A 25,516-nucleotide genomic window follows, 5' to 3' on the forward strand; every position below is an offset into this window, starting at 1 on the left:
CTAAGGGATGGCCAAAGTAGATTTCCCACCAAATTGACTGAATGAAGAAGGAACAAGAGGGCAGAACTTGAAACATCGAAGGGCTGGGTAAAAAAGGAAGGGGGGTGGAGGAGGTAGAAGAGAATAAGGGAGGGATAAATGGTGATGGAAGGAGACTTGGCTTGGGGTGGGGAACACATGACATAATATGCGGGTGATGTATTAGTGAGTTGTACACCTGAAACCTGTATTAACCAATGTCACCCCAACAAATTCAATTTAAAAAATTAAAAACACCTACTATCACTATTCAACATCAAGCGTCTTAGCTCTCAACACTGAATCGCCTTGCCTGCATCAATCTTTTCTGCCCTGTCTTGAGGGAAACCTTACTTTTTCAATCTGAGTAATGGTTGCTTTTTAATGAATTAATTTAGTTCGTGCTAAATGGAATTTCTGACCTTGTCAAGGTTCTGGATCTTTGAATGAAAATGCCCCCTGACCGTATTACTCAGGAAGAAAAATTCAGAGATTGCATGAGAAATGTAGCCACTTTGCAAAGCCCTGGCTGCTTTAAATAGAAGGGGTGGAGGTGGGGGGAAAGAAAAGCAGGCAGTGCTTGCTTTCTAGTTCTTGCGACTAAGAACTAGCTTCTTGGACTGTGCCCGGGGCCTTGCCAGAAATGCAGGCTCTCGGGCCCCTTGCCCAGATCTACAGATTCAGAATCTGCTGTTTAACAAGATCCCCAGGTGATTCTGTGCCTGTTCCAGTCTGAGAAGTGCCCCTAGGTTTTCAAGGTGGCTCTGCTCTTCCATGCTGTGTGTCCCTGGACAGGTTACATGGCCTCTGTGTATTTCAGTGTGCCTGGCATACCATACGCACTCAATAAATGTTAGCTGTTGTTAAAGGAGACACATTTCTTGGAATAGATGAGGAGTTCCTGGGCTTTGGACAGAGGGAGATCCTTTGGGGAAAGAATAACATAGGCCTGACATAAACTGACAAAGATTTTTCTGGAGCTGAAGATGCAGGAATGGATGAAAGAAGTCGTGATATCACTGAACACAAATATTTGCTCTCTTCCTCTGCTCCTTGAGCCAAGAGGTGCAGTGGCAGAATTTAAAAAGAAAAAAATTTAAGAAATAAACACTAGATTTGGAATTTCACAACCTTAGATTGAAACCCTGTCCCCACTATCTCCTGGCTGTGTAAACCTGAGCAAGTGGCTGACCGAGGCTCAGTCTCCTAACATGTAGATGTATGATGTGGATACTGAAAGTTAACTTTAGAAGTTGTAAGAATTAAACAGTCTGTGTGTAATAAGATATGTGTAGATAGTATGTGTGTCCATATTTTTTAAGCTGGCAGCAGAGTGTTATCTCTAAAGTCAGGATTAGGTTTATAGTGGATCTTAGCCCTGGTTGAATATTTCAAAACATGGAGGGAGGTGACAAGGGAGGAGAGGGCTTTTTAAAAAGATATAGGACCAGGTTTCACACCAAACCAATTAGATCAGAAGTTTAGGAATGGCACTGAAGCCTTAGTACTTTCTAGTGTGTGCAGTCCAAGATTGAGTTCCGCTGTGTTAGAAGGAAACAAGAGAGCCAAATCATTCTGCCCAAGAAAAAGCAAAACCATCAACAATAATAATCTTGGGTGGCAAAATGAGAAGAACAAATGATGAATAAAAGAGGTCTGGAGATTGGTGAAAGAGAAAGAAGCTCATGCTATGGTAAGACATCTGAATCTCCAGCAGCAGAATTGGTTAAGAATCTTACAAAAGGAGAGAGAGATTCAATATATTTGATAGTGGCTAAGTCATGTCAGCTTTTCCAGGGGAAGCAATCACGTATTTAATGTGTGGGCTGTTGGAGAGGTGATGGAGAAAAAGACACTCCAGGACAATGAACCATTGATTCTCAGTTGGGTTGACATTAGAAATGATTTAAAACAAGAATATATGCAAAGAATAAGGATTCACCAAAATCTAGAAATAGAAGTCAGAGACATGCCAAGCCATAGGAAATTGCATAATTCTTTGCAGGAGCAGGGACTTCTACAACTTGAGTTATAAGGAGGTGAGTCCATTTTCTCTGAAGCATTAGGAAAAGAGCGAACTCAGCTAATTTCGGGTTACACATGACACAGCTCACCACGGGCAGATTCTCAGTACACGGTGGTAGTTATTAATAGCCCTGACATGCTGAAATCTCAACATCCTCCACACACTTGCCTTTGGAGCCACCAGTACAGAATCCCCACTAACCAATGTACAAGTTTCAGAGAGGCTATTGTGGCAGTCTGATACTCATCAGGTTTGCAAACCGGCCTTCTGACTTTGAAGTTTACCAGCTTTGTTATTAGCAAATGTGTATTGGCACATGGATCTTGGCAACCATTTCTGAAATTTGAAATCTGTAAGGAGGAGACATAGTCTTTATCTAATATACTTCTATTAAGAACCCTAATTTTCAGAATTATATCTGTGACCCAAGTGTCAAGAGAATTGAGAGGAACATTCCATTCTTCTTTCAGGATCCCATAATGCTATTAGTAGGAGAAACAACAAAAGAGAGCTCAAATTAAATCAAGTGACTGCATCACATAACATTTAGGAGAGTGCACACATTTTTTTTTATATAGATGGCCTCTTAGAGGTATGATTGCAGCTTAACACATAAAGTGAGATTATTTACAGAGAACAAACATCATCCAATGTGAGTGTTTCCGGCCCCACAGGAAAACCTTTTAAGCTTTCAAGGCTTAAATGAAGGAAAACTTCTTGAGAACCTCCACTTAAGGATATTAAAAAGCCCATTTGTCCCATTAAACATCCTTGATTCTCTTTCCATAAGTGTTGAAGGCTTCTGATTTGTCCTCTCTTTCATTGCAACAAGAAGAAAATTACTTGAGAGTACAGACCTTATTTATCTGGCTGAATCACTCTTTCTTCTAGCCTCAGCTCTGGTATCTTATCCTCCCAGTCTAGTTTATTTATGTTGAGGTTACCTTTGTGTGTCTGTCTCTCCTATAAAACTGTATTCTATTTCCATTGTACCCTTAGCCCCTAACTCTGTGCCTGGCACAAGATAGAAAGTCAGTATTTCTTCAACTGTTAAATCAGCAGAAAATGAATGGAAGAAGATTCAACAGAGCCCAGAATCTGTATTTTTATAAACAAGGATATCTGTGGCTTTCTTTCTCTTCTGAATATAACTGAGGACATTAGTCTATTCTCCCAACTTTGTGGAGAGATAATCTATCTGAAGAAGATTGTTCACCTGAAATATGGAGACAAATGAAAATTCTCAAAACCAGCAAGGCTGTAAGCTTCATAGAGGGACCTTCTCCTTCCTATTTGGCAATGCAACCCCAGTTCTGGGCACAGGGCCCACCTATAGCCTTCAGCAATAAGCTCCTTCAGAGACTGCCTCAGTGGTGCCTCACTTGCCTGAAGTCATACCCTCCCCAGGGGATCCCGCATCCCCCAGGGAATGGGCAAACAAGGCCATGTTGGCCAAATGTGGCCTCAGGACAAATCCAATAGGCATCATCTTCTCCAGATTCCCCCCACTTGATCTGTGTTGTAGTTTGCATTCTCCCTTGGTCCAGTCCAGTTCCTTCCCTCTTCACAGATATTAGCCCCTAATGAATACTTAGCTCCTCAAACTGCATCTCATTGTCTACCATAGAATAATCTAACATGTGAAACTACCAATAATTGTTTAAGTGAATGAGTAAAAAAAAAAAAAAAAAAGTACAAATAAGTAAAAGATGTAACAGGAAATGCTATTATTTCAGCTGTGCGGAATGTTTCCCACTGTCAACGATTAGGGAATCCCCAAAATGCAGTTCCCACTTCCTGAGCATGTCTCCTGCTAACTGCTGTGCTATCTCACAAAATCCTTTCAATTGCCCCATTGGGTGGAAATTTATTGGCCCGTTTTACAAATAGGGAAAGAAGCTCTCAGGGGTGAATGAATTTGCTCAAGATCACACAGCTAGTGACTTGCAAAGTTAGGATACAAAGCTCTTCTGCCGGCTCCAAACTATAGTACTCCATGGCTCATATCATCTCCACAATTGATAGCAAATGTTGTAGCTGGTAACCCCTCCTCAATATGGTCAAACAGACTGGCTGAAAGCAAACATTTGGCCCGAACATTTCCTTCTCTCCAGCTGGCTGCTCCAACAATAAACCATTGTCTTTGTTCCAAAGGCACCAACCAGCTCATTCCTGTGTAGGCAAACTGACACTCCTTAGAAAATTCCCGTTTTCTTTTTGCCCTCAGTGACATAGACAATGCTGCTTTTCCATGTGATGAAAACAGTAATAAAAAAAAAAAAAACTACTAACATAGTAATAGCAATAATAATAATAATAATAATAATAATAGTAAAACACTATCTTTACTAACTTAAAAATCACAAGAAAAATGTTTGCATTCTTTACCTAAAAGGAGGATGGAATACTGTCTATTGATATTGCAATGACACAGCTTGTCCCAAAAGCAGTTTAAGACAGACTCAAAACTATACTTCTGAATAAACATAGGAAGAGGGACTTTCAGGTCATGACAGCTCCTCCCTTCCTTTTAAGGCAAAATTGAAATATCATTGGAAACTAGACAATTAGCACTTCCTTAAACTTGTGGAGGAATTCCCTCTAGGCACTGTTCCTTATCTTTGCTGTATCCAGACTCTCTGCTTTGAAACTTCACAGTGCCCACCCACTTGGATTCAGGGCTTGCCATGTGATTCATTGGCCAATGGGATTCAGAAAATGTGATGTGAACAGAAACTTGAAAACTGCTTGTAAAATTGGGTGCTCTCTCACTTTCGCTCCTCTGCCACTGCCATGAGAGCATACCCAGGCTGGTTGCTAGAAGGTGAGAAACACATGGAACAAAGAAGCCCCAGCTGAGATGCCCCATCCAAATCCAACCTAGATTAGAGCCCTAAACTAATCCTCTGATGTGTGAGAAATAAGTGCTCATGCCCCAGCTGGTTTGCCTCAGTGGGTAGTGTGTCGGCCTGCGAACTGAAAAGTCCCACATTCAAGTCTGGTCAAGGGCATATGCCTGGGTTGCAGGCTTGATCTCCAGTGGTGGGCATTCAGGAGGCAGCCAATCAATGACTGTCTCTCATCATTGATGTTTCTATCTCTCTCTCCCTCTCCCTTCCTCTCTGAAATCAATAAAGATATTTTTAAAATAAAAATATTTTTAAAAGAAGAAGTGTATATATATATATAAAATCCTGTATGCAGTGTGTCTCCTTGGGAGTTCAACCAGGTGACTGGAAATTTGATTGCTCTCTAGGATGTGTGCTAACCACCGGAGGGTGGTGCAGAAAGAAGAGAGGCCCCAGCTGGCAGCCAGCGACCACTAGGGACCCTACCCATGAATGGATTTCATGCACTGGGCCTCTAGTTGTCAGATAGTACTGTTTCCCAAATAGTTTGCTATTCAGCAAAATTTAACTGGTAGCTTTCATTTGCTTTGAGTTTTGAAACAAAATGGCAAAGATAATCAAGAAAAAGGGGAAACCTCCCTTATGTATTCTCATGTCAGAGATATGGGGTTTGTGCTGATCAGAAAAATGGCTTTCTTAATAACCACAGATTTTTGCCCCATTCTCAATAAGTATCTCTCTATATCAGTGCTGTTCAACAGAAATATAATGTGTAACAGATGCATAATTTAAAATTTCTAGTAACCACACTTAACAGGCAAAATGAAACAGATAAAAATAGTTATAATAGAATATTTAATAGAATATTTTAATATATCCAAAATATTATCATTTCAGCATGTAATCAATATTTTTAAATTATTAGCTTGATATTTTACATTATTTTTTGATACTATGTCTTTGAAATATGGTGTTACAGCATATTTTAATTTGGACTAGACATATTCCAAGTGCACAATAGCCACAGGCAGCTAGTGGACAACACAACTCTGCATCTATTGGAGATGGTAACTCCATTGGCCCAGAGTGAATGTGAACAGGAAGCAGACAATTGCACCCATTCTAGGATTTTAGGCAGTCATCAGAAAAGAGTAAAACCAGAAGAACTGAATGCAGTAGTTTTTCATATTCAGCTTCTGACATAAGAATGACACACTGCTACAGATTACTCAGAAATACTTTTTTTTATCATGTTCAGAAAAGAAAAAATAGCAGATAATTCAGGAAAACTTCCTCAGGTAAGCCTCTGCAAGACACTAGAATGTGGTTAGGAGTAGTAGTTATCCATTCATTCTTCAACCTGAGACAACTTGAGATAAGGAAGATTGAGTCATCACACAGATGGAAAATAATGGGAAGAGGAAAAACCCATGTGCCCATTTGTTTGAAAATTACAGGAATACACAAATAGTCACACACAATTTTAAAGTTCTACATCACTGGAGAAGAAACATGTTTCCCAGACAATAAAAAGCAATAACAAATATTTTAAAAAGTTATTACAGACAACTCAACATAATTTAAAAAGTTATAGAACCTATCAAACAAGAGTTGAAAGAAGATATAAGAGGGAAAGAAGTTAAATTTTGTCCTCAGATAAAGAAAAATGGAGCTGACTGAAAAATTAGAGAATTCTAGAAAATCCAAAATGCAAGATTAAAAAGGTAAAAAAAGAAATTGATAAATAGGATAGAGATGAGAGACCCAACTTATAAATAATTGGTGATACCAAGAGAAAAGTGACAACAATTTAACCAAAAATCAAAAGCAAAACACTAACAGTAAAAGACAATGAAGCAAACCTATAAAGTTTTGGAGCAAAGTGTATGACCTAATAATTCTCTACCAGTTAGCTGTCAACAGAAACATATTTTTGGACTGTAAACTGTACCCGTTACCTGTTGCCACAATAATGTTTCAAAACAACCGTAAACCTTAGTGAGATGCAATAGTCAACATTTATTTTTGTTTCCAATATTATCGGTTGCACATGGGATCAGCAGATCTGAGCTAAACGACCTCATGACTGCAGGTTTGACTGGACAAGTGGGTACACTTGTCTGATCTCCATGTGTCTTCTCCATCATGCAAACTTATTCTCTTGGTAGTAGCCGGGGAGAGGGCAGACACATGCACTTTCCACCCTCTGCTTGCATCAAGTTTATTACTGTGCTATTGGTCCAAAGCAAGCCACATGACCAGGCCAGTGAAGAGGGGGACTACAAAGTTATTTAGCAAAACAAGTGGATACAAGAAAGCCAGTTATTGGAGCCATTGATGCAATCACTCTACTTGTCAACACCTTCCAGCCACAGGCCACCAATAATATACTTAAACAAGCGGTTTTTATTATTCATTTCAGTGAGGGTGAACCTTGGAAAACTCAAGCCTGGAATACCTTGAGGTATCTCTGTAAGAGGGTATTAGAAAGGACTTATGATAGGATTCAGACTGAAGTGATTTTTTTGTGTGTGGGGTTTAGCTCTGGATTGATTCTCTCAGGAAAGAGAGATGTTTGGTCATCTTTGTGGTTTGCACATCTTTGTGGTTTGCACATTGGTCATGTTTTGTCTGTGTTCAGAAATGATCATGAAATGATCTAGTCATGATCCATCACAGTCACAGAGCGATCTGCTATGATACTGACATTCTGCAAAATCGTTTGTGTCCAAAAGGACACTGGTACCCGTGCTGTGATGCTGGCTCTTTGTCTTCTTTTCATATCACACACACTACCAGTTACTACGGAACCCTGATGAATGCTTTCATCAGTCAATCCTAGAGGTAATTCAAAATAAGTAACTTGATTTCAAAAAGGAGAAAAAAATCTTTGGTAAGGAAGTATCAACAGTAAAGATTGAAGCCCATTAAAAACAGAGCTGTCTCTAAATAAATGTTATAAATATGCTTACAAAATATCAAAAACAATCATCAAATGAGGCATATAAGCTATAAGAATGTATTAATAATAAGAATTTAGATATAAAAGCTCAAATTATGTAAGTAAAGTCAAGAAGTAAAATATAGATGGTAGGAGAAAGTTAAAGTATATAATCTTTTTCATATTAGAGAAGGGAAAGCCAAAACACAATGGTTCCTTTTTTTCCTTTGATGTTTGAAGAAATAGAGGTAGCAACTATTTTTTTAAAAAAAACTTAATGAAGCCTAGCCAGTGTGGTTGAGCATCGACCGATGAACCAGGTCACAGTTAGATTCCCAGTCAGGGCACATGCCCAGGATACAGGCTCAATCCCCAGTAGGGGGCATGTAGGAGGCAGCCAATCAAGGATTCTCTCTCACCATCCATTTTTCTAACTCTGTCTCCCTCTCCCTTTCTCTCTCTGATATCAATAAAAACACATTAAAAAAAAAACTTAATGAAAACTACTTGTGATGCTAAAAAATAAATAAATAAAACCAAAGATGTTCATTATCCTTGGCCTTCTTTTCACACCCCTGGCCCTGTCTTAGTTCTGCCCCATACTCTCTGCCTTCCTCAACAGTGCCCGCAGTCTGCTAACTGGCCTTTCTTCCTCTAATATTTCTCTGCAGAATGGAGGCTACACCTGTGCTGCTCCAAGTGCAGTGGGTGGGGTGGGGCTATCCACACACTGCTGATTACAGGTTGGCAACTAGCACAAAATTGGGAGAAGCATTGGAAATTTTTAGCAATTTGGCAGAGGTGTTGTATATAGGCTGAAACTACTCATTAAAAATGGGAGCTTGCATTTTGTGTATTTTTTATTATATGTCCCTAGGAATCCATTTGTATTACTCGGGTTCTAAAAATACCCGAGTGTAATAATATATTAGGAACAGAAGAGTTGGTCCCTCTGCATAGATGGTTTGAGAAGCCCTGGGTAGACCAGTATCAGAAGAAGCTGTATGGGCCGCAAGTTGGAATCTGTCACCTCTCTGCCTGCAAGCATGCAGTGGCTCCCTCTTGGCTCTCACAATGGTTCTTACCTCTTTCCTGCCTCCACATTATTCCTATTGGAGCACTGCCTACCAGCTGTGCCTCCTGCTATGCAAGAATTCTCAAAAGAGTTAGGGAGGGAGGTCATATCTGCTAAAAGGGATAGAAATCTCAGGCCTGAGAGGCAGGGGAGGGGAATGTGCACATAGAAGCAAAAGCCCTGAAAATTCAGATACACCCTGAGGAGTGTGCCCCTTCCCCCTCTCCTTTGAGACTCCCAGGGTCCAAGGATGAGGTCAGTGCTCCTTAGCTGTGCCTTCAGTGTCCATCTTCTCCCCCAGGCCGTATCCTACAGCACCCAGCAGCCCAGGCGCTCACAAGACTGCTCCTGAACACAGCCTGCGCCTACCCACATGCGCCTCTATTTGCTCTTCGTTGGCTCCCCTACCTCTCCCCTCCACCCACCTGCTACTATGTGAGACCCCAACTCCAAGGTCACACCTTCCTTCTTCCCACCATTCTCCCCAAGGGTCCTTTGAAAAAGAAATTCTAACTCTCACCCTGATACTTTTGTTTTAGTGTGTGTTTTTTTCCAAAACAAAATTTTGGACTCGTGAACAGATTTCCTTACAAAATTATGAAATTGACCAACAGTGTGGTGACTGCGTGGGGTGGGGGGTGGAGGGACATGGGTAGAGGTAGAAGAGGGTATAGGGGCATAATGGGGAAAAAATTATTAAATTGGGAGTAATGTGAGATCAATTGAATAACTAAGTTCCATACATGCAGTCGAATAATATATAGCTATTAAAATGATAAAGAATACTGAATAACACTAAAATATGTTTACAGTATACTGCTAAGTAAGTAAGTAGATTATAAAATAAAGTATGTGTACACTTATAGGGGATGATCTCGTTATTAAAATGTAGCAATAGATGCAAGCATAACATGTGTTCAGGCACAGACAAAGGTGTAGACATAGGCCAAAGCACAGGCAGAAATGTAAGCACAGATAGAACACAAATTCAGCTTTAGACCAAATGTCGAGAATCATTCTTTCTGTGTGGTGGGACTATAGGCCATTTTTATTTGTACCTACCCATATTTTTTTATCAGAAATATTATTTTTCGGTAAAAAAGGTACGTTAAAGAAAGAATTCATTATTGCCCAAATGCGTTGCCATGGAGCTCTGCACAGTCTTCCACGACAGCATTTCCCTCTCACCTTGGTTGTTTACGGGGCCGTCTCCCACTGGATCACGGTCCTGGGCAGCAGGACCACCCTATGCTCAAGGCAAACACAGCAGTTCACCCTGAGCAGTCAGGGAGGACGTATTTGCAGAATTAAATATAATGCATTGAATTACCAAAAAACACATACTGAACCAACAGGCCTCTGTGCTGTTTCCCAGGAAACCGAGAATGATATTGATCATCAAGACCAGGTTGTGGCCGGACCCAGGACACTGAGACTTCAGGACTTGTCTGTCTGGATGAAGTGTGAGTTGAGCTCGGTCAAGGGGAAGGTGAACAAACCCTGTGGGAAGTGCTCCTTAGGCCTGATGGGCACTCTGCTGAGCAGTCCTCCCCAGCTTTATTGGCGCAGGCATAGGCTATACTGATTTATCCTGTCCGTATTGATTCTTTTCAGGCAATTCAGAGAGAGAGTTTTTCATGAAACTGTCTGGGAAATGGAGCAAGTCCCCAGGATGGGCATATTAGCAGCAATGATTTTTCACTTACTCGCTGTGTTGTTCGTGTCTCGATGTAATAATAATACTCTCCAAAACGTGTGCACTGGCTTTCCCCGGAGGAGGACTCGGTTCTTTCACACATATTGAGCTCCATTTCCCCATTTCTCAAGTTTCTCTCCGAGAGTGTGAGTACTTCAAAAGACACATTAGTTCTGTAAAACATCTAGACTTTTATTTACTGACAGACGGCTACTGCTGAAGGAATCAAGGCGGCATAACACCATCTGACGGTTTTGGCTTCCGGAAGCGCACAGCCTTCCCAAGGCTCTCATTCATCTTTATAAATCATGTGTGAAAGAGCTAAAGGCAGCGAGCTGCTAACGTGGGCTTTGGAATTTAACCTTATCTGGCTTTAAGTCCCACCCTGTTTCTTTTCAGCCATGTGTATCAGCCAGGGTTCAATCAAGGATGCAGAACCACCGTGGCTATCATTGGGCATGACGGAAGAAAGTGGCAAGATAGTGGTAGGACCTTACACAATTGTGGGAAGAACTGGAGAAGGATCTGAGAGCAGGAGTTGGAGGATCAGAGCAAAGCCACTAACCAGCCCTTTGGGGGGACCAGTCAGAGTCTGCGTGAGAATCAGGAAGCTCGCCAGTTCCTACTGCTGGCGTGGGGCCACAAAGGAGTATCGGTGAAAGCTGTTGTCCCTCTGATTGGGGGTCTGGGGCTACTATTGGTCAGTTAACCTGGCAGTTAGAAGGGAAAACTGATCGTGGAGGAGGGAGTAGTGAGAAAAAGCTTGAATCTGCTAGTAGGATCTCAGTATCCATTGCTGACTGCTTCTTACCACAACTACCTTCAAAGAATAAAGGCTGCTGTTTCACTCCCACCTTGAAAACCCCAAACCAATTTCTCTTTTGGTCAACTCTAGTCCAGGACCATGAAAAGAAAGGGGAGTCCAAGAACATGATTTCAGTGTTGCCAAGTTGACGCCATACAAAACCACCAGAGATGTGACCTTGGGCCAGTTCCCTGATCTGAGTCTCAGCTTCCTCACCTGCACAATGGCAGTAATATCAGTGCCTACCTCATGGGGTGGTTGGTATGGTTAGTGGAGAACATACAGATGAGGAGAACAGCCCCTGGCACACAGTAAGTGCTGGGCAATCCTCAGTTATTACCATTGATGCTATTGAATAAAGATCTATCCTTGAGCTGGTATTCGTTCAGAGGGTTCACCTTGCAGAGTTTCATGGGCTAAGCTTCACTTCAACAAAGAAATTCTAGCACACCACAATAACCAGTTCCCTTCACAGACAGAGATATTAAAAAAGGGGTTGGAGGGAAGACAGAGACCAAAATAGAGCTTATCTAGAATGTAGTATTTTGAAGATGCCAACAAAAAGGACTAGACTAAAAGCAGGCCCCTCTTGCTACCTACCAGTTACATGACCTTGGACAAAGCCAGGGCCCTGCTGTTTCAGCTCTCCCATCCGGGAAAGGAGGAAATGCATCCTGCTCCTCCAGGCAGGACTGGGAGTAGACCCAGGACAGGACTTTGTGAGACAAGAGAACTCTTTGAGAGAAAAGCATCCTCATGATACCAAGTAATTGTCACCTTTGTTAATCCTCTACACAATGAGAAATGCTGCTGGGTGTAGAGCTAGGATTTTAAGGTCATTTCTCCCCCCGGTAGCAGGCATGATCAGCAAATAGGTTTATGAAGAGGGACTGCTTGGCTGCTACTGTTCATAATTTCCCATGCAGGATCAGCAGCCAGAAGTGACAGCAAAGCCTCCGAGGAGAACTGCTGAGTTTGCCAAGGAGTGCGTCGCACCTCATAGTTTACGTATTAAACCATTATGCTGACTACTGTCACCATATCCATTTACAGAGCAGTTGAATGTTAAGATCTTCTCCAGTACCCTTCAGGCTGTAAACCCTTAACAGCCCTCTTCTCTCCTTCCTTCCCCCTCCTCCAACCGCATAAACCACAGATAACATGTTCTGCCATATCAAGAGTCATGGAAACTTACAGAGAAGCGGTCATTCTGATCCCTGCATTTTTAAAATGTGGACAGAGATGTGAAAAACTCAATCAAGATCACGGGGCAGGTGAAAGGCAAGGATAGCAGTCAGCCCTAGGATTCCTCATCCAACCCATTTCCCTCCACACCAACAGAAAGTAACACCTATTATTAAACTCGGTCCACCCCTTCATACTGGCAACATAAGTCAATGTGAGAAACTCAGAGTTTAACTGAAGACCAAGTTTTCAAAATGCACCTGGTGATCCCAGGGAAAGGCTGCATTTCGGGGATTTATTATTTAGTTACAGTATCCTGTTGACCAGCAAAATCCATCATAATTGCATTTTCTTCACCCTCCCCCTTTCCCTTGAGTCAAGGTGCATACTAAGCTCTTTTTCTCATGAAATATGCCCTTGGGCAGGAAGATTCCAATTACAGTATATCCTTTGATGATGTGTTATATATAGGAGAAAGATTTAAATAAACAGGGAGAAATAAGGACCCTCTGTGACCTCAAACTTTCGTTTTCCCAGGTGCCTTCTTCATGAGAGTGGGGATTTTTACACCTACCTGGGCTCAACTTCCTGGGAGCCTTTCTTTTAACATTTGTCATAGAGTCAGTTGGGCCTAGCCTTTCACCTTGAAAACCATAGGCCTGTCATCATGCCTCAAGGCCAATAAAAATAATACATCTTTCCTTGCTTTAGTCACAAATACAGAAGCTCCTCTTCCAGGTTATTTTATCTTGTCCTTCCTAATTTCTCAATTTACCCCATTTCCATACCTCCTCCTTAAACACTGGACCACTAGAGCCTTATGCCCAGCACTGGCTGAGATTCACCTCAAACATATTTATTCAAGAAGCTGTGACTGGTTGCCATGCTGGGCACTGGGCTAGTGGATTTTCAAGGGCAAACAAAACAAATATGGTCTCCATCCTCTGGGACTACTTAACACTGGTCAAGAGAGCTAACATCTCTGTGCCTGTTACTTCAGCTATGACACAGGGGTAGGTAACAAGTGTACCAACCTCACCCAGTCACTATGAAGATCAAATGAGTTAGCTTGATCTTAAAAGAGGCTCTTACTAGAGGGTCCAGCAGAGAGAAAACATCCAATACATATTAGCTCTTATTGTTATTGTTATGATTGCTGCCTAGAACAGACATTTCTCAAATAATCACAAAAGCAAATGCAATACCCCAAGTGGATCTGTTAAAGGGGCATACACTATGCTAGGAGGGCTTCTGATGGGGAAATTCCATCTGGTCACGTAACTCAGAGAAGACTCTCTTGAGGAAGTGACCCTTGAACTAAGATCTGAAGAAGAGAAGCAGTAAGTACAGAAGGGAGGGTAAAGGCTTCCAGACAGAGAAATTATCTGTGCAAAAGTCTTGAGGCAGGAAAGTACAAGACAATTTCAAAGGACTCCAAGAAGGCATGTGAGGCTACTTGAGAGAGGACCTGATGCAAACTGAGACTGGAGCAAACAGACTGGTGTAAAGTCAGTCAGGTGGATCAGAGAGAGTCTTCTGCAGCATTTTAGGAAGTTTTCTTTATCCCAATGACATTAGGAAGCACTGCAAGACTAGGAAGCAGAAGTGACATGATCAGATCTGCAGACTGGAGAAAAAGAACAAATGCTGTCCACTCCGAATCTTTTCCAGTATTGATCTTAGAAGTCCTCCTCAGCTACTACTTCCCAGGGCCATTATATATATGACTGTGCAGGTTTGACACTGCACAATTTTGGAGACAGGAGGGAGGACACCACTCACATAGACCTAGAATTGTGCAGTGTCCACTGTACCCATCCACATGCACTGACTATCCATTTTCTCCCTTTGATTGAATTTCTCCTCAGAGTTCCACATAATACTCTTAACTCTCCAAACCCCATGCTTTTGAGGATTCCTATGTCTTACATTGCTGACACTTTGGTCTTTGTCTCTACCAAAGACACATACAGCATATGCTGCAGTTTTTTGTATACATGGTACTCATCTGCAATTCTGGTTCGTAAGGTTTTTTTTTTTTTAATATATTTTATTGATTTTTTACAGAGAGGAGGAGAGAGGGATAGAGAGCTAGAAACATCGATGAGAGAGAAACATTGACCAGCTGCCTCTTGCACTCCCGCTACCGGGGATGTGCCCACAACCAGTGTACATGCCCCTGACCGGAATCGAACCTGGGACCTTTCAGCCCGCAGACCAATGCTCTACCACTGAGCCAAACCGGTTTCGGCTGGTTCGTAAGGGTTAACATAGGAGGCCATAACTTCCCCTAAGCACAATGAATGGCCCACCTAATGAACACTCCAAAAGTGGTCAATTCAACACATGAATAACTAAATAAATGACCAGATAAACTCCTATAGAGAGGAACTCCCCCCTCTGGAGAGGCTGTAACTCTAGTTGAGCCCAGATACCATCAGATCTTGTAGCCATCAGGACCCTGGCTGGAAACACTACCCACCAGCACTTTCCAAGCAGGGGCTGCTTTAGAGAGGTGTAGACAGGCTTCTGGAGCCCACAGCGATGTGTGGCACCCAGAGACCAGCGACAGTGGGAGGACACTACATGCATCTCACTCGCAGGGTTTCTCCACCCCATGAAAACAGTTGGCTTCCACCTAGTTTTCCTGCTCTCCTCCTCAATTCTCCTTCTCTCTCCCAAGTGCTAGCATCTGGATCTCTTTTCACAAGGGAAGGATTCACTGATGTTCTATCTTTTCATACTCCAGTGTTAATTCTCAGATCTGAGTCCTCCAGGCGCAAACTAAACCTTATTTCAAGCTGTGCCTTCTCGGAGACTCAGAAGAAGAGTTGCTCTTATCTCAAGTGCCTAGTTCTCCCAAATCAAAATCAACTTGTTTTCAGACTATTATTACCACCACAGACTCTCAAAATCCTTAAATGTCAAAAATAACAATGATGTCTTTGTCCCATACTGTATTCACTTTCCTCTGAAAGCAAAAAAAAAAAAAAAAAAAAAAAAAAAAAAAAAAAAATGCTATTGACTTGAATGAGGGGAGAGAGAGAGAGGAAGGATAACTAAAAACAGCTGGAGAGTCCAGGATATGACAATATATCCATTTATAAAATACCATCTGCTACATTTGTAAACCTGAAAGATACTGCTGAATAGGGAAGCTTGAGGACCTATGCTACTTCATGTTGACCTCTCTTTATAGTGAGCATGATTCATAGCATTTCAACTTTCTATCTTTCATAAGAAGTGCAATACAAATATAATGCTTTAAGCTTTTTTAGTTACTCAATCCCCTCTCTAGTCCTGCTTCTTAAACAGGGATAGTCAATCATCACCTTGGCTAAATGAGAATGTTCTTGGGACTTCTCAGCAAAAAGTTTTACCAGCAGTATCTTGAAATATTTTTAGAGTTGGCTGAATCCTCCACGATGTTTAGGTTTTGCTTATTTATTTCAAGGATAGTAATTTTTTCCTAGTATGCTGGGAGTGCGTGATACAGATGGCCTCAAAGTTAGCCAGAGAAATTAAGGACAGCTTACCTGAGTAACCCTCCTACACAGGATGTGATAAGCATCTTCTGGATTCCAGTCTTTCATGAAAGCAAACAAGTCCTGTGTACTGGGTCTAGGGAACAAGGAAGAAAGAACTAAAATCATTCACCCCCATCCATCTGTAATTCCAAAGCCAAGGGAAGAGAGTTTCACAGTTTGGATTAGAATCAGTGGGCCTTGGAGACAAACAATGAAGCTCCCTGGGCACCAGTCTCAATAGGCCAAGGTGTTAGCCCACTGAAGAGGTTACCCCAGCAATTCACAATTCACAAAAGCTCTATACTTGTCCACCCACCCCCCAAAGGTTGTTATATCAGAGTGAGAAACTCAGTTCTCGTTGACTAATTAGCTCTCAAATCCTACTCCTTAGAAGTAACTGCTTAATTATTATTGGCTCAACTGCTTTATCTCAGTGGGACAAAGTTTAATAACTCTAGGAATTAAAGCCATATTAAATTCTCTCTTTAATGTCTGCTAAGCTTTTGTGTGTTTAGAGGAACATGTATTTGTATTTGTATTGTGTCTAATGCTCAATTTATTAGATTCATATATCTAATAAAGGATACTTTGAAAGTCTTTTTTTAAGCATTTTTTATTGATTACAAGTTTGATTAATTCAATTCCCTTATACAATTTAAATTGCAATTATAAATTTAGCATGGTTGATTCTTCTGAAAGATTTCAAAGCCTTACAATGATTTCAAAAAATGGCTCTAAATATACTAAAATCATGTTGTTGTTTTTCTGAATGCTTATCCTTTTCAGAGTATTCAATTTCCATGGCTTCTTGGGTTTCAATGACCTACCATACACCATTTTTTTATATTTTCTGAAGTTTTGGTAATTTTATTAGACTCATAAAAAAAATGAACACCAGCTCAGAAAAGCTTAGAAGGGTGGTAGATAGTAGATTGATGCCTGTTGACTATTGGCCAGAACATAGGATTTAGTTTGGTAGTCCTCTGATGACTAGGCTAAATACAGCTATGTCGTAAGGTTTTACTTATGCAATTATGGAAAACAATATCTGTCTCCTTCATTTCTGACATTAGGTGTTTTTTATTCCTTTTGTCCTGTCATTAAGAAATATTGACCTGTTTTGTTGGCAATATTAAATATATATAGGCATGTTTGCAACCTTTAAAAATATGATACATACATGACTTCAAAATAATAATTTACACATTATCATGTTGCTATATACCACCTGTCTTATAACATGTAGTTTTCCCAACCATTAAGACTTTCACCTACACTGACAAAAACATTTTTGTGATCAAGTCAATATAATTCATTCAACATGGCTTTCCTATAGCGTTGTTATGGCTCACACAATGGCAGTATTTGCTCTCCTTTCCTTATCTTTCAAGGAAAGATCATCATAACCAGACTTCAAGAACTTTCAGAAAGCTCTATTAATAACATTTCCACAGATAAACTAGCAGAATCCAGGCCTTTTTAGCTGGCAGACAGCTTCTTGGTTATAGAACTATCCATTTTAAATATAATAGTAGCTTTGATTTTTAGAGTAAATAACAGAACATTAGGTGCTAATCTAAAAGAATAAAAAAAACAAAAAAAAAAACAAAGTCCTCTCAGACAAGATTTGTGAAGCCAATTTTGGATATTTCTTTAAGAAAATATCATGTACTAACAAATTCCTACCATTCAGATTCCATTAAGAGAAATATGGCATTTTCCTGCCTTCTGAAAGACAAATCTTAATTGGAGAATAAGAACTTGAAAGCCTTAGTTTGTGGTGCAATAATCTTTTAAGCCAAACCAGTAAATACAATTTTCACCTGAAATAAATTTGCCTTTGTCAATGTGCACAAACACATTCACATATGCACACATTCTTCCCCATGTCTCAAACACATACACAAATATAGTCCACTTCTTTCCCATTCTTTAAAGTTTTTGATTCAAACATTCTATAAAACATCATGTATTTTAATCTTCCACAATTTAAAGGCAAAGTATCCCGTTTGGTTCTAATTCACTATTGAAAACTTATTTCAAGCTAGTTTATTTGGTAACAAAGTCACTGTTACAGTTTGGAGCTCTCTTCTGATAAAATGAATGAGACAAAATAAGCCCCCGATGGGCATCCGGCTTGTTCATTTGGTCAGTGGGTTGCAAATTGAAGTATAAAGTCTGTGTTCCTTTACTTCCCTTAGATTTTCATTTTTCTGTCAGAAAACTGAAATCTCTATTAGCTATATCTTTATCATGTGAGATGGACAAAACAGTAACTGCCAAAAAAGATTATCAGACAACCTACAATAGATAAACATGAATTCACTATTCATTTACAAGTTCAGGACCTCTAAGATGACTTTTAAAGAATATAGCTACAAAAGTGTAAAATCTATTAAGGGCAGGAAACAAAATTAAGCTACTCTTTGTCAGTTATATGTCATGCTAGTATGAACTCAACAATGACTGTTTATACAGAAAACAAAGCCCAATTCAATGTGTGTTTTGGATATTAGATAATAAGGATGAGACGAACCGACACATTTTAACAGTTTGTCAACTCAACTAGAAAGGGGAGCAAAACCATTTATAAAGTAATTAAGTGCCATGAGGATGATGTCAAACAGATAGATAGATAATAGGTAGATAATGTAGAGATAGATAGATGATGATGATAGATAGATAGATAGATGGATGATGAAAAAAAGATGAAAAACTAGATGAAAAAAAAGAAAATGTCATTGAATTCTAATAACATTTGCATGAGGTGTTAGTATCCAGACTTTAAAGATGGGAAAACTGAGAGCAAGAGACTTGGCTTAGGGCTTGAACTCAAACCAACATCAGTCTGACTCTAAAGCCATGATCCTCTTACTACAGGAGGGAGTCCACAGTAGAGTGCTCAGTATGAGAACTCAGGATGAGAAGAATATATCCTGAAAAGGATGTGTGTACACTGAAATGGATTTAAACACATGGCACAGGCACGGAGCCTGAGCTAACAAGAGAATGCTTCCAAATGAGAATAAGATTGGCAAACATCACCTCACTTTATTTACATAATTGAATTTTGGATATTACATTTAATCAAAATGAATAGAGAGAGTAAAATAATAGGTTTCCTATGGAATTGATGACAGACTTAAACTTGTAGAGATAATATAATTGAATATAAATTGGACTAGTTTATAATTTTAATTGAATAGGTGCCATAAAGGCTCTAAAAAACCAAGTGTGAAAGTAACATTTATGGGAAAAGACACTTTTAGTTTTAGATTTTTAGTCACTGTTATCATGTATCTGCACCAACATTTTCCATATTATACTCCACGGGCCAACACTCTTGTGTGTGTTTTTTATATTGCCCCGTTGATGCCCACTGCCTCCTAGGCACAGCTGTGTCTGCAAAACCCTGGAGAGGATTGGATCTGGGGAAATCTGTGCCCTTCCAACCATCTATGCCAGGCTCAATCCTTATTACAACTACTTTTAATAACAATTAATAATAACTATTAATAATTAATAATAATAAGACTGTTTGTTGATCACTGCAGATTCTGGCTGTCTTCCCATCCCTGCTGGTACTACTGGGGGGCAGGTAGGATACAGACTTGAAGATGCTTAGTGACATGCAACAGAGGCAGACAACATTCTCAGATTAAGTATTCCTTTTCCCACCCCAGATATAGATTCCCTACACACCAATATACACAGATAATTCCACAAAGATAAATCCTGCCCAGACAAATACACACACAGCCAGACACACAGACTGAGGACAGACATGCACACACCGAACAGCAGTGTGGACACTCACAGGCACTGTCTAATGCACAGGTGTACTCAAACTCGGGGAGCCTCTCCACACAGGAATCAGAGGACTCCACAACCTTCAGCAGGCTGTAGGTTCCAGCACTGGAGGTGGCACACAAATGCAAGCCTGAGGTTCTGGTCCCCCTGACACACGCATTCAAGATGGGGAGACTTCTCTTATAGCCCTGAGTGCAATTCCACTCAGTACATAGTAGGGAGGGAAAGGGGTGAGGTGTTAGCACCAGCCTCTACTCTTGTACCCTCTCCAATCCCAACTCAGACCTGCACAGTCAGGACATTGAAGACACACCCACAACTATTCAGAAGCACTGACAACTGTTCTCTCACTCCTACGATAGAGCCCAACTCTTCAACCAACACACAGGTCACACACGTGCATTTCTGGAGTCCAGAGATTGGCCTCTGCCCAGAACAGCTTGGCCCTGACTGACCATTATTAGTCTTAAAATAAAAACTGTCCAGGATTCAAATCATGTGGAGAAGCACTGATTTAACAACACAGGGAATTTATTTTTTTTTAATACATATATACTATTGGTTTCAGAGAGGAAGGGAGAGGGAGAGATAGAAACAACAATGATGAGAAAGAATCATTGACTGACCGCCTCCTGAGTGCACCCCACCAAGGATTGAGCCCACAACCCAGGCAAGTGTCTCTGACTGGGACTGGCATCAAACCTGGGACTCCTCAGTTCACAGACCAATGCTCTATCCACTGAGCCAAACCAGCTAGGCCAACACAGGGAAATTTCTTTATTGCGTGACTGCAAACATAAATCTCTAGGAAAACAAAGGATGCCAGAATGCCCAAACTTCCCTGTCCATGGGATACTGGTTTCATAGAGGACATGTCCCATAAGGAAATTTTGGGAAATGCTTGCCTAGACAGTTGTTGGCTAAGAAAAAAAGCTTGACAGGAGGTAAGAATATACATGTTAAGGATAACACTGCATTGCTCAACAACCTTCCCAAGTTGTCACTTCTTACTTTACTTGTTCACCTTTGAGCCTGAGCAAAACTGGGTAGTCCTCAAGAGCTATTAACATGAAATTCTCATTTTCTCATACTCAACTAATTTAATCTTCAATAGACTTAAAGAATCCAAACTCAGGATGATTAACCTTATAATTACATATGGTTCAATGTTTATTATCCTATCTATATATATAAAAGCCTAAGCGACCAGAAGACCAGATGGTAGCTATGACACGCACTAACCACCAGGGGGCAGATGTTCAAAGCAGGATTCTGCCCCCTGGTAGTCAGTGTGCTCCCACAGCGGGAGCGCCAGCTCAGCTGACAGGTGCCAGACGCCAGGCTGACAGCTGTTGAGCACAGCTGCAGCGGCATGAGCTTCTCCCGTGGACACTCCCCCTGGGTGCCCAAGGGTCAGAATGGCAGGCACAGTAGGGCAGGATGAACCAGAAGCCCTGTGCTGGGCTCACAGCTGGCGAGCGAGCACAGCAGTGGCAGTGACAGGAGCCTCTCCTGCCTCCACAGCCGTGCTAAGGATGTCTGACTACCAGACATCCCCTGAGGGCTCCTGGACTGTGAGAGGGCGCAGGCCAGACTGAGGGACACCCCTCCCGCCACCCCAGTACATGAATTTTGTGCACCAGGCCTCTAGTTTATGATAAATGGGAGAGTAAAGTGAGCAGCCTCATCCTTGCCTGGAGACCATAAGAAGGGACAGGACTTGAGGAAGTACTCATTTTCTAAAAGAATAAACATATCAAAGTCATTAACTTTGTACACATCCCAAGCAGAATCCAGAGCCCAAATATTTAGCAATGTCCTCAATGGACATGTCATGTCCCTAGACACTGTGGATTCAATAGCCCCACCCTCAAGAGCTCAATGTATAATGGAAGACACAGGCAAATCTCCTTTTCCCAGAGAACACCGGTTGAGTCTAATTTGCAGTATTTTAGAACCAAATAGAATTTGATTTTTTTTCTTGTTGATTAACATATTTTACTGACATAGAAACAAGCACAAATGTAAAGTATGAAGCTCAATAAGTGTTTACATATGTTTATATGTGTAATTACCACTTAAATTAAGGTGGATTATTTCCAGCCCTCCAGAAGGTTCCCTTATGCCCTCTCAATCAACAACATTCCCAAAAGTAACCACTGGTCTTAATTCTACCATTATAGATCATCACTTCTCATGGCACTCATGAACTAAGTACTGAAATTCTTCAACACACAATATATATATATATATATATATATATATATATATATATATATATATATATATATATAATTTGCCAATCTGACAAAAAAAATAGGTATAATTCTGATTTATTCACACCAGATGACTATTTTTGTTTGGCTGCTATCATTTTTTTATTTGTCAATCTAAGGATAAAGAGGCCAGTGTCCCTGACTAAACAGTAAGGTACTGCATGTTTTAAAATTACTTGTGGTGGCCGAAACTGGTTTGGCTCAGCAGTAGAGCATCCGTCTGCGGACTGAAAGGTCCCAGGTTCGATTCTGGTCAAGGGAATGTACATAGGTTGTGGGCACATCCCCGGTAGGGGGTGTGCAAGAGGCAGCTGGTCGATTTCTCTCTCATTGACGTTTCTAGCTCTCTATCTCTTTCCCTTCCTCTCTAAAAAAATCAATAAAATATATATATTTAAATTTTTTAAAATTCTTGTGGCGCACTGGTTGAAAATTGCTGCTATAGATTAATTTTGTTTATTCTTGAACTTCATATAATGGAATCACAATAAATGCCCTTTTGAATCTTGCTTAATTTCCTCAGCATTATATTTGTGAGAGTCATCCGTATTGTTGCATATAGAAGTAGTTTGTTCTTTTCCTGGGTAATGTGTAAATGTACCAAAAATTATATCCCTTACACTGATGATAAACATATTTCCCATTTAGAGCTATTAAATAAAGATAATAAGAACAGTCTTATACATGCCTTTTAGTGGAATTGCTGTGGGCCATACAATAGGCATATTTTTAGCTTTCATATACTCTAAGCAAAGGTCCAAGAATATTTGTACAGTTATTTTACTGACATGCACTTCTAACAGCAATGTAGGTGTGTTCTCGCTGCTCTACATCTTCACCCACATCTGATAAAATCAGTCCTTTTAACTGAATGCATCTTAGTACGTATGTAATGGTATCTCCTTGTGGTTTAAATTTGTATTTCCCTGTAGACTAATGATAAGCACCTTTTTCATAAGCTTATTGGATATTTGAATTTACTTTTTTTGTAAAGTGCTTCAAAATGTCTTTTGAAACAACCTAAATGCAGCTTGTGACGAGCCAACTTTATTTCCACTTTATGTTGCATAAGATTTACTAAAAGGCACTTTTCTTTTCTCCAACCCTCTCCCCAACCCTCAATGTCTCCCTCTCCCTTCAGCCCCCCTCCTCACACACATTCCCCTCCCCACCTGCTGGGAAGACCTCATATTAGCTAGAGATGGGAAGCTATATTTTAGGCTCAACGGGAAAACCCAATTTCATTTCGAAAACTGAAATAGATTATGACACTTCAGAAGGGTGCATCTCTGGAAGCTTGTTTTTTGCTTAATGCCCATTTCATATCTCTATTGCAGCTCTGTGATTTACCATCCTGGCATAGAAGAACTGAGTGCATCCTCTATCCCCCAAGCGCACTGGAAATACAGCCTCGCATACATTTAAAAAACCTAAATCACTGTGAGGCCTGGGAAAAAAAATTTCCATGTATTGATTTAAACATGTCTTTTTGCAACATGCCTCCCTGCATGCTCTGGGGAACATAAAGTGACCCATAAATATTCTGGGAGAACCACTCATTTTCTAGTCCTCTGTCACCCCAAGCCTCCGAACCATTCTTTCCCGAGTGCTCCCAAGATCTCAAATCCAGGGCAGGCTGGCTGAGGGAAGAAAGCTCCAGTTTAAGGAGACTGCTGCAGGCCTTCTGCTGACAGTGCTGTCTGATCTCCCCTCAGGCTATGTCTAAAAATAATAATAAGAAATGTTTTCTCTTCATATCGCCCTTTTCCCACAATGAAGAGCTCAAAGAGGTTCTGGTATGAATGCATTAATTCCACAACAGCCTTCTGAGGTAAGGAAGAGCTTGTTACCCCAGTTTCTGAGAAGGATTTTAGGGCCTGGGGGGTATATATATATATATATATATATATATATATATATATGTGTGTGTGTGTGTGTGTGTGTGTGTGTGTGTGTGCGCGCGCGCGCTCTAAGTTTTGCAGAAAAACAGACTGAGATTAGCTTCATGAAAGCCATTACATCACTGAAGTACAAAACCGTACAATTTTGGAGCTGGAAGGACCTGTACAGTAGAAACCATTTATTTTGAAAGGAAAAGGCTCAGACCCAAAGAGGTTAGGGGCTGGCCAAAATCCCACAGAGAGGGGATTGAAGGTCCCACCCAAGATCATAGCTCATGTAGAGACTTAGTGGCTGAAATAGAACACGGATGTGGCCCAGGTTTTCTGATTTTTAATTCAATGATCCACAATATTAAACAACAACATCAAGAAAAAAAATGGCAAGATTTTAGAGGGATTTTTGCTTCTGGTAGGTCAAACAGGAAATAAATACTGGACTGACAAAATTAAGTCATCTAATATATGGTCTGAGGGCACTCCCGGATCTGACTGAGGTCAAAGTCTACCCTCCAAACCACCTCCTCTATACTAGTAAATATTTGAGGTGCTTTATGATGCTCTAAGAAAGTGCTTAACAATTTAATTTTCTTTAAGAGATTCTAAAAAACTAGACAAGTGGTTTAAGGGAGAAATGGGAAAGAATCCTTTTTCTTTCCATTTTACACCCTTTCTACTATTTGAATACTAGTACTTGTTAACTATTATGCACATATTACTGTAATTGTTTTTTGAAGTAGTTGACATATTGTAAGGATTTTCCTGAACTATAAAATGTCATTTAATTAAAAGAAAAAACTAAATTCTTCTATTTGCCCCAAATCTGTGCCCTCATTAGAGCATTATTTTATCTTCTTTGGAGCATACCCAGTGTCCCTTCACCCCATTTTCTCTGACAATATTTTTAGTACATCTGCTCAGTTTGTTACATGACAATTTCAGCTAAAAATATGCTTGCTTCTGCCCACTCCCAATTTATTATTTTTTGTACGATCTTGCTCTTTACAGCATCTTTATTATGAAGAATTTTCATAGGCTTTTATTGTCCTTACTCACTCAAGAGACATCTATTGTTCACCTACTATACACCTCATGACCCTACCGACCAGGAAGATTGACATTTGAGCAAAATGTAACCACATGGTCAGAAAAATTACGTCATCTAATATATGCTTTGAGGACACACTAAAGAAAATAAAATTAGTCTATGGAGGGAGGGAGGAAAGTGTTATAGAAGAATTGACATTTGACCTAGATCTTAAAGGGTGAAATGGAGTTTTTGAGAGAGAAAAAAGAAGATAAGAGAACTGTCCCCTCCAGGATTTTCAAGGGCTGCTCCCAGAAGAAAAAGGCAATCAAAGTGGGAAACCAGAAGACACTAGCCAGGGGTCTGCAGGAGGTGGGGAGCCA

The 25,516-nt window shown here is 40.4% G+C and overlaps 1 long non-coding RNA gene across 2 annotated transcripts in view; it reads left to right on the forward strand.

Moving 5' to 3' along the window:
• The window catches only part of LOC311631474, a 35,600-nt gene extending 10,989 nt beyond the window's left edge, over positions 1-24,611 (forward strand). Inside the window, exons 2-3 of one of the 2 annotated variants that reach the window (XR_014796595.1) lie at positions 10,285-10,372; positions 23,546-24,611. This is a non-coding gene — a long non-coding RNA (uncharacterized lncRNA). Of the gene's footprint in view, positions 1-10,284; positions 10,373-11,004; positions 14,506-23,545 lie in introns of those variants that run through there. The other variant, XR_014796596.1, reaches the window with a different exon arrangement.
• The last annotated feature ends 905 nt before the right edge of the window (positions 24,612-25,516 follow it).

The sequence above is a fragment of the Pipistrellus hanaki genome (genome assembly GCF_964339955.1).
Source record: "Pipistrellus hanaki genome assembly, chromosome: 13".
In the NCBI taxonomy this organism is placed as follows: Eukaryota; Metazoa; Chordata; class Mammalia; order Chiroptera; family Vespertilionidae; genus Pipistrellus; species Pipistrellus hanaki.